The sequence below is a fragment of the Protopterus annectens genome, chromosome 10.part0 (assembly GCF_019279795.1).
Source record: "Protopterus annectens isolate FY-2018-M chromosome 10.part0, PAN1.0, whole genome shotgun sequence".
NCBI classification, from domain to species: Eukaryota; Metazoa; Chordata; order Ceratodontiformes; family Protopteridae; genus Protopterus; species Protopterus annectens.
The window spans coordinates 89,919,613-89,932,122 of NC_056744.1; positions in this window are offsets into that span (position 1 = coordinate 89,919,613).

Sequence of the window (12,510 nt, forward strand, 5' to 3'; positions counted from 1 at the left end):
CTACTCATCTGCATATAAAAAGACAATCAAGGCAAGTTGGTAAGGGGAATTTATTGCCCCACTTTAACCCAGTCTCTGCCCATGTCAGATGTCCCATCCCATAAAAACAGTGTTAAGTGTTAAGCCTCTTGCAAAAAGGTCCCATCTGACAAGTACGATTTATGGTATTATTCTTTTTTCTCCAAAGAAAACAAAATACCTAAGGCTAGTATTTGAATCTCTGCAGCTTAAATTCCTTTGTCCCAAAAGAAACATTTTTTGTATTGTCATGGTATAGTTAGTGCTCCTTGTTTTTCAGGAGAGTGATTATGGTCTTTAAGGATCCAAGATGTTTATCTCCATATCAGAATTGTGAAGGAGTCCAAGAAGTATGTAAATTTCCAAGTTAAAACCAGTCAATGTCCATTGCACTTTGGTTTCTCCTCTGCCCATAGTGTTCACCAAGTGCATATCTGCAATACCAGTAACTAAAATTGACTGTATTGAGCCCAGATCTTCCCATACTTATATAACTGGCTTCTCACTGCTTACTCCACAAAGGATCTGGTAAATACAGGGAATTACTGCCAACATCATTCCACTCTAGTGGGAACATTGTGGATCTTGCAAAGTCACACTAAGCTCCAGTTAAAACTCTTGACTGCACAGTAGACACCTCATGCCCCAGGTCAGGTTACCTTCTTCTAGCTGTTAATTAATTTACTCATCTGGGTCTGTGGCAGCAGGCATTTGCTTAAAGACATTATGGTTGCTATCAGCAGCACTTGTCACAATACCCCATTTTTGACAAGGCACAAAACCTCTACAGTGGATGATCCAGTTACATAAGTCCTTGAATCTTGACACTGTTCTCTTTGATCAAAATACCCAATGCCTTCAAGTCCCCTCTTCAGTGATGGTTCAATATCATTTATTTAATGGCAGAAAATCCCTTTCAACTGCAGATGTTTCAACTGTCTGCCATCATAAGAATATATGCTATGGGTGCACCACAACTGGCAGAAGATTTAGAGAGCTTGTCATCTCAGAAGTTACATTTCCACATTGACCTCTTTCCTTCTCTGATGGACAAGAGTCCCAACTACTTATTTCAATGGCATTTTTGGTTATCTGCCAAGGTAACCCAGTACTGGACAGCTCTCTCTCTCCCTTTCTCTTCTTTTGTTTAAACAAGAAACATCTTTATTAAATTATCACTTATGACATAGGCAATCATACATTTATATAAATGAAAGCAAACCATACAGACATATTTTAGTTGCAAACATTATATAGCACTTACAATCTATCCAGTCATTGTCAGTCAGACATTACATAGTTTATTCAAATCCTGCCTTCTTTTAAACTTCATTCTTCCTCCAAAATCTTATTCTGCATTCCCATTTTTTCTATATGATTTGCTCCTACCCTTTTCTATAGATCCCATTTCCAGTTGTTTTATCTCTGTTAGTATATTCACTACTTCTAGTACAGTTGCTTTAGACTTTGATTTCCATTTTCTAGTAATTGCTTTTTGGCAGCCACCATAATTAGATTCAGCAAGGCTTTACTATGTCTAGGCAATTCAGATTCTGTCTCATATCTCAAAAATCATTTCCCCAGTTATACCAATTTGCTCACCCAGTATTTCTGATAGAGTAATCTGCAGGGATTTTTTTTACGTCTGCAACTCATTACACTCCCTAAAAAAATGTTCCCAATTATCTCTTCCCCATCATACCTCCAACATTTGCTGTCTACCTGTGAACAAATTCTTTGGAGTCTACTTGGGGTATAAAAATATCTATGTAAACACTTCCAAGCAAACAGTCTAAATCTTCTAGACTTTGTTGCATATTTGGAAGACATACATATATCCTCTCATTTTTTTTTTGTGAATTGCTTATCCAGTCTCTCTTCCCAATCCTTCCTAACCTCCTCTTATTGATTCTTATACTTATCGTGCAATATTTTGTATGCACTACTAATTATCCCTTTTTTAACAGCAGCTTCTGTTCTAGATTCTACTAAAAACTCTAACAGTGCTGGTCTTTCAATTAGGATGCTCCTAGTTATTTTTCTTTGCCTATACTGTGATTATCAGTCCTTGATAGGGAAGGCGATCTCTAGCCTTCAGTTCAAATAAATGCTTGGTCTCTTCCCATTCTATTTCCTTTCCACTCTCTAGTTATTTGATCCCAATACCTTGGTTCCTTTCCAGTTTTCTCCAATAAATTCCAGCCTCCTCTTGCCTGTTGTCTATATCCCTAGATGCAGTCATCCATAGCAGCAGAATCCCCTTTCTCTATTCCTATATTGGCTTAATTCTTGGAATACTTTCTGCTACTTTATGAACATAATATTCTATATGGTTATTGTTATTCTCCTTAAGGATCTGCATTCAGAATCCAATCTCTCCTTGTTTTTGAGCTTCTCCCATTTCATCATCATCCCTTTCCACTTTGAATTATAGCTTTCTGCTTGTGCTATGTATGGGAGCCTTAACTGTGTAGCTCTGAAATACCCCTTCAAATGAGGTAATCCCAAAACCACTTTGTTCTATTGGAAAATCTTACTGTCTTCCCCTCCCAGATAAAAGTATTCCGCTCTTTATTAACTGATATCTACAACTTCTCCTCTGGTTGATAAAAATGGGCCTTTATCATGTCAACGAAATGGCATTACAGCGAATGCCGTTTCGCCGACACATATAGACCGAAATCGAAAAAGAGCGAAAGCTCAGGTCAGCGATTTCTTTCCCGGGGAAAGAAATCACTTGGCCTAAGCCATGGCATTGCTCTTTACCCGACTGTAGTGCGATCTTGGAGTTGGTATATTTAGTTAGTAGGGTTGTGGGGGGCGAAGCCCCCTACTTTGTAATGTTTTAAGTGGTATGTTGTGTTTTGTTGGTTTACAGATTTTTTATTTTTTTCCATGGGAAAAAATCAGTGAAGTGGGGTTTCACTCTATTAAGATTTCAGTCTATATGTTTCGGTGAAACGGCGTTCACTGTAATTCCGTTTCACTGATATAATATAGACCCAATAAAAATACCTCCCTTTCTCTTCTTGTGACAGCTGATTGGCTGAGCATATCCTGAGAGGAAAGCTTTCATCTGTAACAGGAAGTGAGTGTTCACTCTTTTTCTGCCATTCAAAGAAGAAAGTCCTCTGTCTCTTCACATGACCCTGTGTTTATTTTTCCAACATTCAGCTCAGATAAGTCCCATTTGGGGACTCCTTCCTCTCTTTTATTATTATATTTGTTGTTCTCTTTCTAGTTTATGTTTTTTTCATATTTATTTTAATATTTTACTTCTGTCAGTGTTTACAATAATTCCTGTGGGAATTTTTGCTTCTAGTAGTGTTTGACTTCTGCCTTTGACAAATGCTTGTTTTATTGTTGAAACTTTCAGTATTTATCTCAGAAGTGCAGTGTATATGTGTCCTGCTAGATACTAGTTGCTGTCTCATGCAGTCAGAATGTTGATACTATGCTTTATTTTCTTTTGACGGGAAAATATGTCAGAACTTGGATGTTTCAGCATTTATACATTATTTATTATATGTATGACTCTACTCTGTGTTTCCTAACATTCTGACAAGAAACTATAGTTTAAATTGCTATTAAATGTTATTTTATGGAAATGTAAGTGTGTGAAGCTCTTTTTTAATGGTGGTTTGGTACATTGGTTGCTTTGGTATTTAGACTTTGTGTACTGGAAATTCTTTCACTTCTGTCAGTTGTAAAAGAATTCTGAACACATTTTAACTGATTTTTATGATAACAGCACAGTTTGGCAGAGCTTTGTTGTGTGGAAAACTTTAAGTGCTTACTGTAATACATTATCCAGTACTGTTAGTTTATTATTCTGGCTGGTGTTCTCTCCCCTGACTTGTTGGATCCTAACTCTGGACCCCCCCCCCCATCAAATCTGGCTGCAACTAAAGAGAAAAAACAAAAGATATATATATATATATATATATATATATATATATATATATATATATATATATAACAGATATGTTTTGGTGGTTGTGTTCCAATAATGATAGCAGTGCTAGTTTGGATAGAGACCTTTCTGTTATTTCAGACAATGATGAGGAATTGGATGAGGACAATGGTGATTTCCTAATTAACATGAATCCAATCATTCTGATTCCTCAGAAGGTGAACCTGAGCTCAAGTCCAAACAAGTGTTCAATTTTCCTCTGATGATTGCTATATTTAGTGATGTTTTTGTCTGCGAGTAGTTAAGAACTACCCCAGAATTAGACAGGGTATATGACCTTACAGAGAACAAGATGCCCAATACTGTGGGTATCCCCCCTCTTCTATCAGCTGTAGAAGATGTTTATAAAGTTGCCTGCATGACACCAGCATCTGTCCCTAAAAAGGATCACAGAAAGTAGTGTCTTCTCAGATATGACGTATCTCTTTTCTCATTTGACTGCTGATCCGACTGCGGTCTCTTGAGCTGCCTGCTTAGATAAAAAGTCATTGGCTTCATCTAATCCATTGATCCCTGATAAAGTGAGAAAATGGTTAGATCTTTAGGGTAAAAGGATTTTTAGTAATCTAGCCTTTAGAATGTTAAATTATCAAGGCTATATGTGGAAATTTATTTTACATTCTGTGTACAGTTTGGATGATTTTGCTGCAGCCCTACCTGCAAGCAAACATCTTATATGAATGACATTCTATCTAATTGTACTTGAATGTGCAGGTACATTCTACAGAAATGCTGCTTCTTTTGCTGTATTAAGACAGTATTCTTGGTTATGTAATCAAAACTTCCCTTATGATTTCACAGCTGAAATTTTGAATGCACCTTTAAGTTCTGAGCTGGTGTTTGGGCCGTCTGTTACAAAGATTCTCAAAGAGTGGGATGGCAGAGGCAGATTAATGCATGAGGCATCTAGGATGTTTCATGTACCCAAGTTCTTCCTAAACAGGGCTTCTTCCTTCATGGGGCAGAACAAACAAACAAACAAACAAACAAACAAACAAACAAACAAACAAACAAACAAACAAACAAACAAACAAACAAATAAAAGTCAAGGATCCAAAAGGAAAAGGCAGGAGGTTAATTATTTGAAAACAAACAAGAGAGGTTCCTTTCCAAAAAGGATTAACCTCCTGCAAAGAAATGACTATGCTGAGTCACAAAGCACCCCGCAATTCCTTTTCTTCCTTCGTTAGTCTCTCACTCAACATTGCAGTCTGACCACAAATAGCCTCAGACAAATGGGTTCTGAGAATAATTCAGAGAGAATACACATAGTAGTGGATAGAAAATCTACCTCCTTTAAGGTGGAATCCCTCCACACTCACCAGACCAGACAGAGCTGTTTCCTCCAGTGCTCCATCACATGGTAGAAGCAGGGATCATAGAACCAGTGCCTGCGATACACAAAGGCAAAGGATTTTACTCCAGAATCTTTTTTCAGTACCAAAAGAGAGGTAATCCAGGAGGCACCCATCCTGCAGTTTCCTTTCTAAATGCCTTGGTAAAAGTTCTGAAATTCAAAATACTCACCTTACAGTTGGTCCTAGTGTTGCTTCCAGACCAGTATTTCATGCTAACTCTAGATCTTAAGGATGCTTATCATGATATTCCTATTGCTGCCAATTTCAGAATATTTTTAAAAGATTTGCTGTGTCTGGCTTACGTTATCAGTTTTACTGCATTACCCTTTGGGCTATCTACTGCACCTCCTGTATTTACAAAGTGTGGCCCCAGCAGATTCCAATTGCAGAACCCTACACATCCACATTTTTACTTATTTAGAAGAATTGCTGATTTGTGCAGATCCTGTATCCAGGTGTTTGGAGTCCTTAGACAAGGTTGCATTCCTCATTTTCTGCTTGGGCTTCAAACTAAACCTTCAAAAGTCCTTCCTCACACACTGTCAATGAATTGTTTTCCTGGAGTGTTGGAGACACAGTAAAACAAAAATGATGGCCTTCTTGTCAGAAGACAAAATTCTGGCTTATCAGGGCATTTTCTTGGATTTCTCTCTTCTAGACATGACCTCAGTAAGAGAGTTCCTCAGAATTCGAGGCCTCTAGGCATCAATGATCCTCATGATACAACTAATCAGACTACACATGAGAAAAAAGGTACTTGAAGAACTGTTGGCTCCAGCACCTTCATTTCTTGGATTTCCAGGTACCAGTACTAGAATTTGTGAAACAGGAAATGCAGTGGTGGAGGGATCAACTTTCTCTGAATCCAGGGCTACCTTTCTCTCTTCAGACCCTAGTCCAATCTGTCCAGATGGACTCTTCATATTTTTCATGTGGAGCATTTTCCATGAGAGTTCAAGTGAAAGGTATGTTAGGTCCTCAGGACACACCAAAGCACATAAACACAAATGAAATGTTGGCAATGATTCATGCCATAAAAGTTCTTCACCACTTATGGCATCTGGGTCCTCTTCTAGTGGCCACAGGCAACACTACTGTGATGTGGTACCTGAACAAGCAAGGGGGCAATGATGGCCCGGAAGCTGGCTGTGCAGCATTCCCTGACTCTTCAGGCCTTGTACATTCCATCAGAGCAAAACAGAGTCACAGACGGACTAAGCAGATCCTGTACAGACCATCACAAGTGGAAGCTCTATGCAGAGGTCTTTCAGGGCTTGATCCAGATGTGGGAAGTGTCTCAAATTGATCTGTCTGCCTCCTTTCAAAACAGAGAACTGAAAAAAATACTGTTCAAGACATCCTTGCAACCATGTTTGAAAGGAAAATGCTATATCTTTCCCATGGTTTGGAATGTTCCTGTATGCATTTCCACCCTTTCCAATGATTCCCAAGGTACTTCTAAAGAGTCTAATGATCAAACATAATTGTGATAACCCCCTTTTGGCCCAGGCAAAGTTGGTTCTTCCTTTTAATGGACTTGGCTAAGGGCAATTACCACAAGCTTCCACACAGACTCGATCTGCTCACACAACATCAGGGGTGAATGGTACACCCCAGCTTAGAGCAATTTCAACTGACAGCCTTGATGGTTCTATGTTGACACCATCTAGGCACTTGTTTCATGAGAATGTGCATCAGGTATTTAAGGAGGCAAGAAAATCTGCAACTAGAAAACCTTACATTTACAAGTGGAAGAGGTTTTCTAGGTGATGCCTATACAATAACTGAGGTCCCATAAGAGTTTTGAGCTGTCTGGTTTTGCAATATTTGTGTGAGCTACTTAGAGATGGTTTGTTACATGATTCTATCAATGTGCATCTTGCAGCCATCTCAGCTTGTCTGCCCACGGATCCATGTCACTCATCTCTTTTTGGGGTCAAACAGTTTATGAAGGGGAGTATTGCATGTGAGACCTCTTCAAAAGCAAATTCCTCCTCCCTGGGATCTCAACTTTTTAACTGAAAAATTGACCTTACCTCTTTTTGAACCTGCCGCTCAGGCTGATTTACCATGTTCATTACTTAGAAGACCATTTTACTCATTGCTCTGACATCTACAAGGCAAATTTCTGAGTTGCAAGCTCTCATGGAGGGTCAACCCTTTCTGATTTTTCACAAAGACAAGGTTGTATTACACACTAATCCATCGTTCATGCCTACAGTTGTTTTGGAAGTTACCTTGAATCAAACATCACTCTCCCAGTGTTCTATCCTGATCCAAAACACAAGAGAGAAAAGATTCTACATATCTCGGGTGCGCACAGGCAGCTCAGTTATTACCCTGACAGAGCCAAGCCTTTTAGGAATGCTTAACAGCTGGTTGTCTCCTATACTAGGGCTAAGAAAGGTTAACCTATCTCTAAGCAAACTGTTGCATGATGGTTGCCTTCTGCTCTTGTTTTCTGTTACTCATACCATGGTAAATCTCTTCCAGGTAAGGTTAAGGCTGACCTGACTAGAGTATTATCCTCTGTGATGGCATATTGGAAAGGAGTGGACTCTAAAAGCATTCTAGAGGCAGCAGTCTGGTCCTGTGTTCTTACCTTCACAAAGCACTGTAAACTGGATTCCTTTTCAAGAACCAGAACAGGTTTTGCTAGGACCATTCTCCAAGGGCTTCTGGACCCTTATGTTTCCACCTTCGAGGTAGGGTAAGCTTTGGGAATCTACCCAAAAGGCCACTGAGGAGGTTGGAATGATGAACACAGTACAGTTGAAGTCCTACTTACCTATAACAGTAGATGTTCAAATTCCTTACTTCCTCAGTGGTAGCACCCACCCACCATCTAACAGATAGTGCATAATTGAGATGGGTTTCAACCTCTTTGATTTGGTTGCTGTTGTATTTGTTTTTTATACGTTACTGTGATTGACTGCAACTTTACTCTTGCAAGATGATTCTGGCTTCAGGTACTTTCCTTTCCTTTCCTTCTTTGTGGAAGTGAAAAAGCCTGAACACACACTTCCTTTCACAGATTTCCCTTTCTGGTTATGCTCAGACAATTAGCTGTCATAGGAAGAGAGAGGGAAGGGAGTCTGAGTTTTTTTTCCAAAATCTTTCTTTATTTGGACTATTCAGTTATACAATTTCAGAATTACAAAATTCACAACCCAGTTACATTCTTTACTTGCTTAAGATTTCTTTACATTCTTTAAATGCCTCTTACTCTTTCACATACAGCAGCTTTAATAAAGTTCTTTCATTTAGCGACCAGACTCATTGTGTTAACCAGAATTAACTCCTCCTGTGACACTGATGCATCTTTAATTCACATATTTTTAATGCTATATAACTACATAAGCAAAACAAAACAATCCCCCAACAGACTACACGCTTTCCCCCTATTCCATTGATTTCTTATTTTCCTCTATTACTTATTTCATTTCCTATTCATTAAGTCTTTTCATGTCTTTATCTTTTACCCTAACCTCACCAGTTTACCATACTACCCCTCCAACTTTCCCTTCCATACTTACATAGCCTTTTACACTTCTTTATTCCCTTTTTCCTCATTTCCCAGTCTCTCTATTTTTTTCCAGATCAACTATCATTTCTATTATCTCTTCTACCTTGGGCTCCTCAGCAGTTTCCCATTACTATCCTTTTTTCATACCCTAATAACCACAGTTCATGGGATATGTCAATCTTGTCCTCTACCAACTTATTCAATATCTTTTTTATACACCTCCAACTTCCTGATTCCTAAAACATATGAGACAATGTACTCCTCTCTTCTTTACATCTCTAGCATTTTCTTTCTACCCGTGGGAACATTCTTGCCAGTCTCTTTGGTGTCTAAAAATAGTTATGCAGGCATTTCCATGCAAAAATCTTGAATTTTCTTGATTTACTTGCGTACATAGGGAGAGCAATGATTTCTGAGCATTCTCCTTCTTCCACTTGAGTACCCAATAGCTTTTCCCATTGCATTCTCTGGTAGTCATTCTGCGTTTTCTCACCCCCCCCACCACTCTTTTCCTACCTTTAATAATCCCACTGTAGGTTTCCCTTCTAATCTGCTTTCACTTTCCTGGACTATTGCAGGCATCCCCTTTTCTTCTTTGACTTTGGTCTTCATTTTGCTCCATCTAGTCACTAGACCTTCATATTCCCATTTTAAATTTTCCTTTAAGTTATATTCATTCTCTAATTACTTCTCACATCTTGACTGTTTGAGCCTCCATGATTTGGGGCCAATACTTCTCCTCTGTCTCACTCCATCTCCAAAGAGTTTATTTAGTCTGCTCATTCTTTACTAGTCCCCCTATCATAACTACCCCCTCATTCCATAACACCATATCTTCCTCCCTCCACTTTTCTTGAAGTATCCTCTGGGCTTGCTTAATCTACTCTGTCATCAACTTCTTTTCAGGTACTTCCAAAAATACAGTCAAGACATTGCCTTTCTTCTTCCAGTGCTTCTATTGATCCCTTAACATTATTTTCCAGTCTGTATCATACTCTTTATCAACCAGTGACATAACCCTTCCTACCATTGAGTCTGTAAACTACTCTTTAAATCAGGGCTTCCAGTCCTCCCAATTCTTGTAGTTTGACTCAACTTCCCCCAGCCCACTCTAGTATTTTTCCCCCTCCCCATACAAAATCTTTAAACATTTTCTTTACCTTTTTCAAGTAATTATTTTCCAGCAAAGAACAGATGCTAGGTATACACATGCACATCTGTGCCATACTGTATCCTTCACTGTGATGGCTGCATGACAACTGTGTAGAATGTTAATATACAGCAGTACAAGAATGCATGCCTTAGTAAGGCAACAATATACATAGTATCATCCAATGTCAACAGTCCTCAGAAGACATATTACTATACCTGTTACAGAAGGAACATATAACCAAATGGCAGCAGTGGCCATCAATATGGTAACTCAAATCACAGATTGGAATATGCTGTTGTAGAGATACAGTACATCCACACCTCAACATTGCACATGTGGATGTCAACAATATTGATATGTGCAATATTCAGAGGGCCATAGGACATTACTAGGCTACCGTCTAAGAGAACATAAAATCCTAGCCATTATTATAACATTTAAAGACAAATCGCTGTATGTATTTGATGGATGATTGTAGGGGCATGTGTGTATGTGTTTGATTTAATACGAGCTGCCTCTATTCAAATGTGATGTGAACAAACCCATGACAGAATTAGCAATCACACTTCCAGTGGTCTGGAGGTGGCTTGCAGAGGGTCATGGAGGGGCTTTGCTTCTGTCAGGAGATGGCTTGAAGAGGGTCATGCAGGGGTTCTTCTTCACAATGTGTGTTTGCAACTTTGAGATGATGACACCCTTGATGTTACATAGAATGGATTTTATGTGGACATAGAGAAAAAGGGGATGTTAGATTCAGGGTTCTATGTAAAACATTCTCCTGAGTATAAGTCAAATGAAAAGAGATTCAAAACATCATACAATGACTGTAACAAAACACCACACACACACACACACACACACACACACACACACACACACACACACACACACACACACACACACACACACACACACACACACACCAGTTGACTGAGGTCAGACTTGAACACCACACTGGTGTAGGTACAGAAGCTGTATTCAATGAAACATAAGACTAGCATCACCACAGATGTCTGGCTGCAGCAGTGTTAGAGTGCACTTTATAGAGGATGACATCATCAGTGCATGCAGAAAAGAATATGCTTGCAGGAGTGTCTAACATATCTGTGGACTCACATTCTGGTGTAAAATGGTCCCCAGACTAATAGTTGAATGAACGCACACACATTCAAGTTGAGTACTGTGAGATTAGAACTCCATACCTATCTAGTTACACAAGCTGCAAAACACAGTACTTAACACTAGTGCCAATTCAAAAGTCTGTCTTTAATACTGTCAGAGTACACTTTACAGAGGATGAAATCATCAGTGTTTGCAGAGAAGAGGATGTTGGCAGGAGTGTCTGACATAGCTGTGGACTCACATCTTGGTCTAAAATGGTCTTCAGATGAAGAGTTGAATTGATATACACACACAAGTTGACTGCTGTGAGATTAGAACCCCTACTTATCTAATTACACAATCTAGAGAACACAGTACTTAACCCTTACACCACTGCAGAAGTCTAATTTTAACCTTAGCCAAGGCAAAAAGTTGTCATACTGCTCATTTTTCATGACTGTGATAGAAGTGGATGAAGAGTATGAAATGGCACTTTGTCCACAATTTGTAATGCCAGGTGTTGAAACAGAGGTCATCAGGTTAGTGGCAGTGGCTTTCCCAAATGCAGTTTCCAAGGAGTATTATTTTTGCCTTACAGAATGTGTCTATAGAGTGCTGCAGAGACATGGCCTTTCAATGTCATCTGGATAGTATTAAGAAATTAAAATGAAGCAGATAGCAGCCCTAACATTTCCAAATGTGCAGGAAATCCCCACCACATTTACAGAACTGCAGATTGTGATCCCTGATAGTCTGCTATGGATTGTGTACTAATTTAAGAAGGGCAGCATACTTAGAAACTTACTGCAAGAGAAACAGTCTAAGAAACAGAGGTTGCTTCCTGCCTAGCCCCTTGTCCTTATAGTCAGCTACTGACCTACAGAAAAAATACATACCCAGGACTAATATAAGCACTGAGGCTTAGCACAGGAGGTTCAAAAATTTGATTAGCAGAAAGCGCATATTCATTTGTAACCTGCTACTTGTGGCCCAGTTTGAGCAGTAAAAGTTGATGTACTAAATCGAAGCATTCAGTGAGGCCTTCCTAATTTCCTGGTATGATAATCAGTAAACAAAGAGTTACAGCATGGTTAATTTCCTGTCATTCACTGCTCACTTTTTGCATATCCAGCACTGAAGGTAGACTGTTCATAGGTTCATAGGTAGGTACTAGGCTATTGGCCCTTGGACCTATATAAGCCTAGCCAAAAAGGTACCCTGGTTTTCGCCACCGAAGAAAATTATTTTCCTGTGCCCCTGTCGAGCAGAGCCACAGAAGTGATTCCCGGGGTGAATTTCCTATTTCCCATCCAATCATCAAGATTTTTCTTGAAGAGTGCTAATGAGGAGCTTTGTTTGATATAGATAGGTAGTTTGTTCC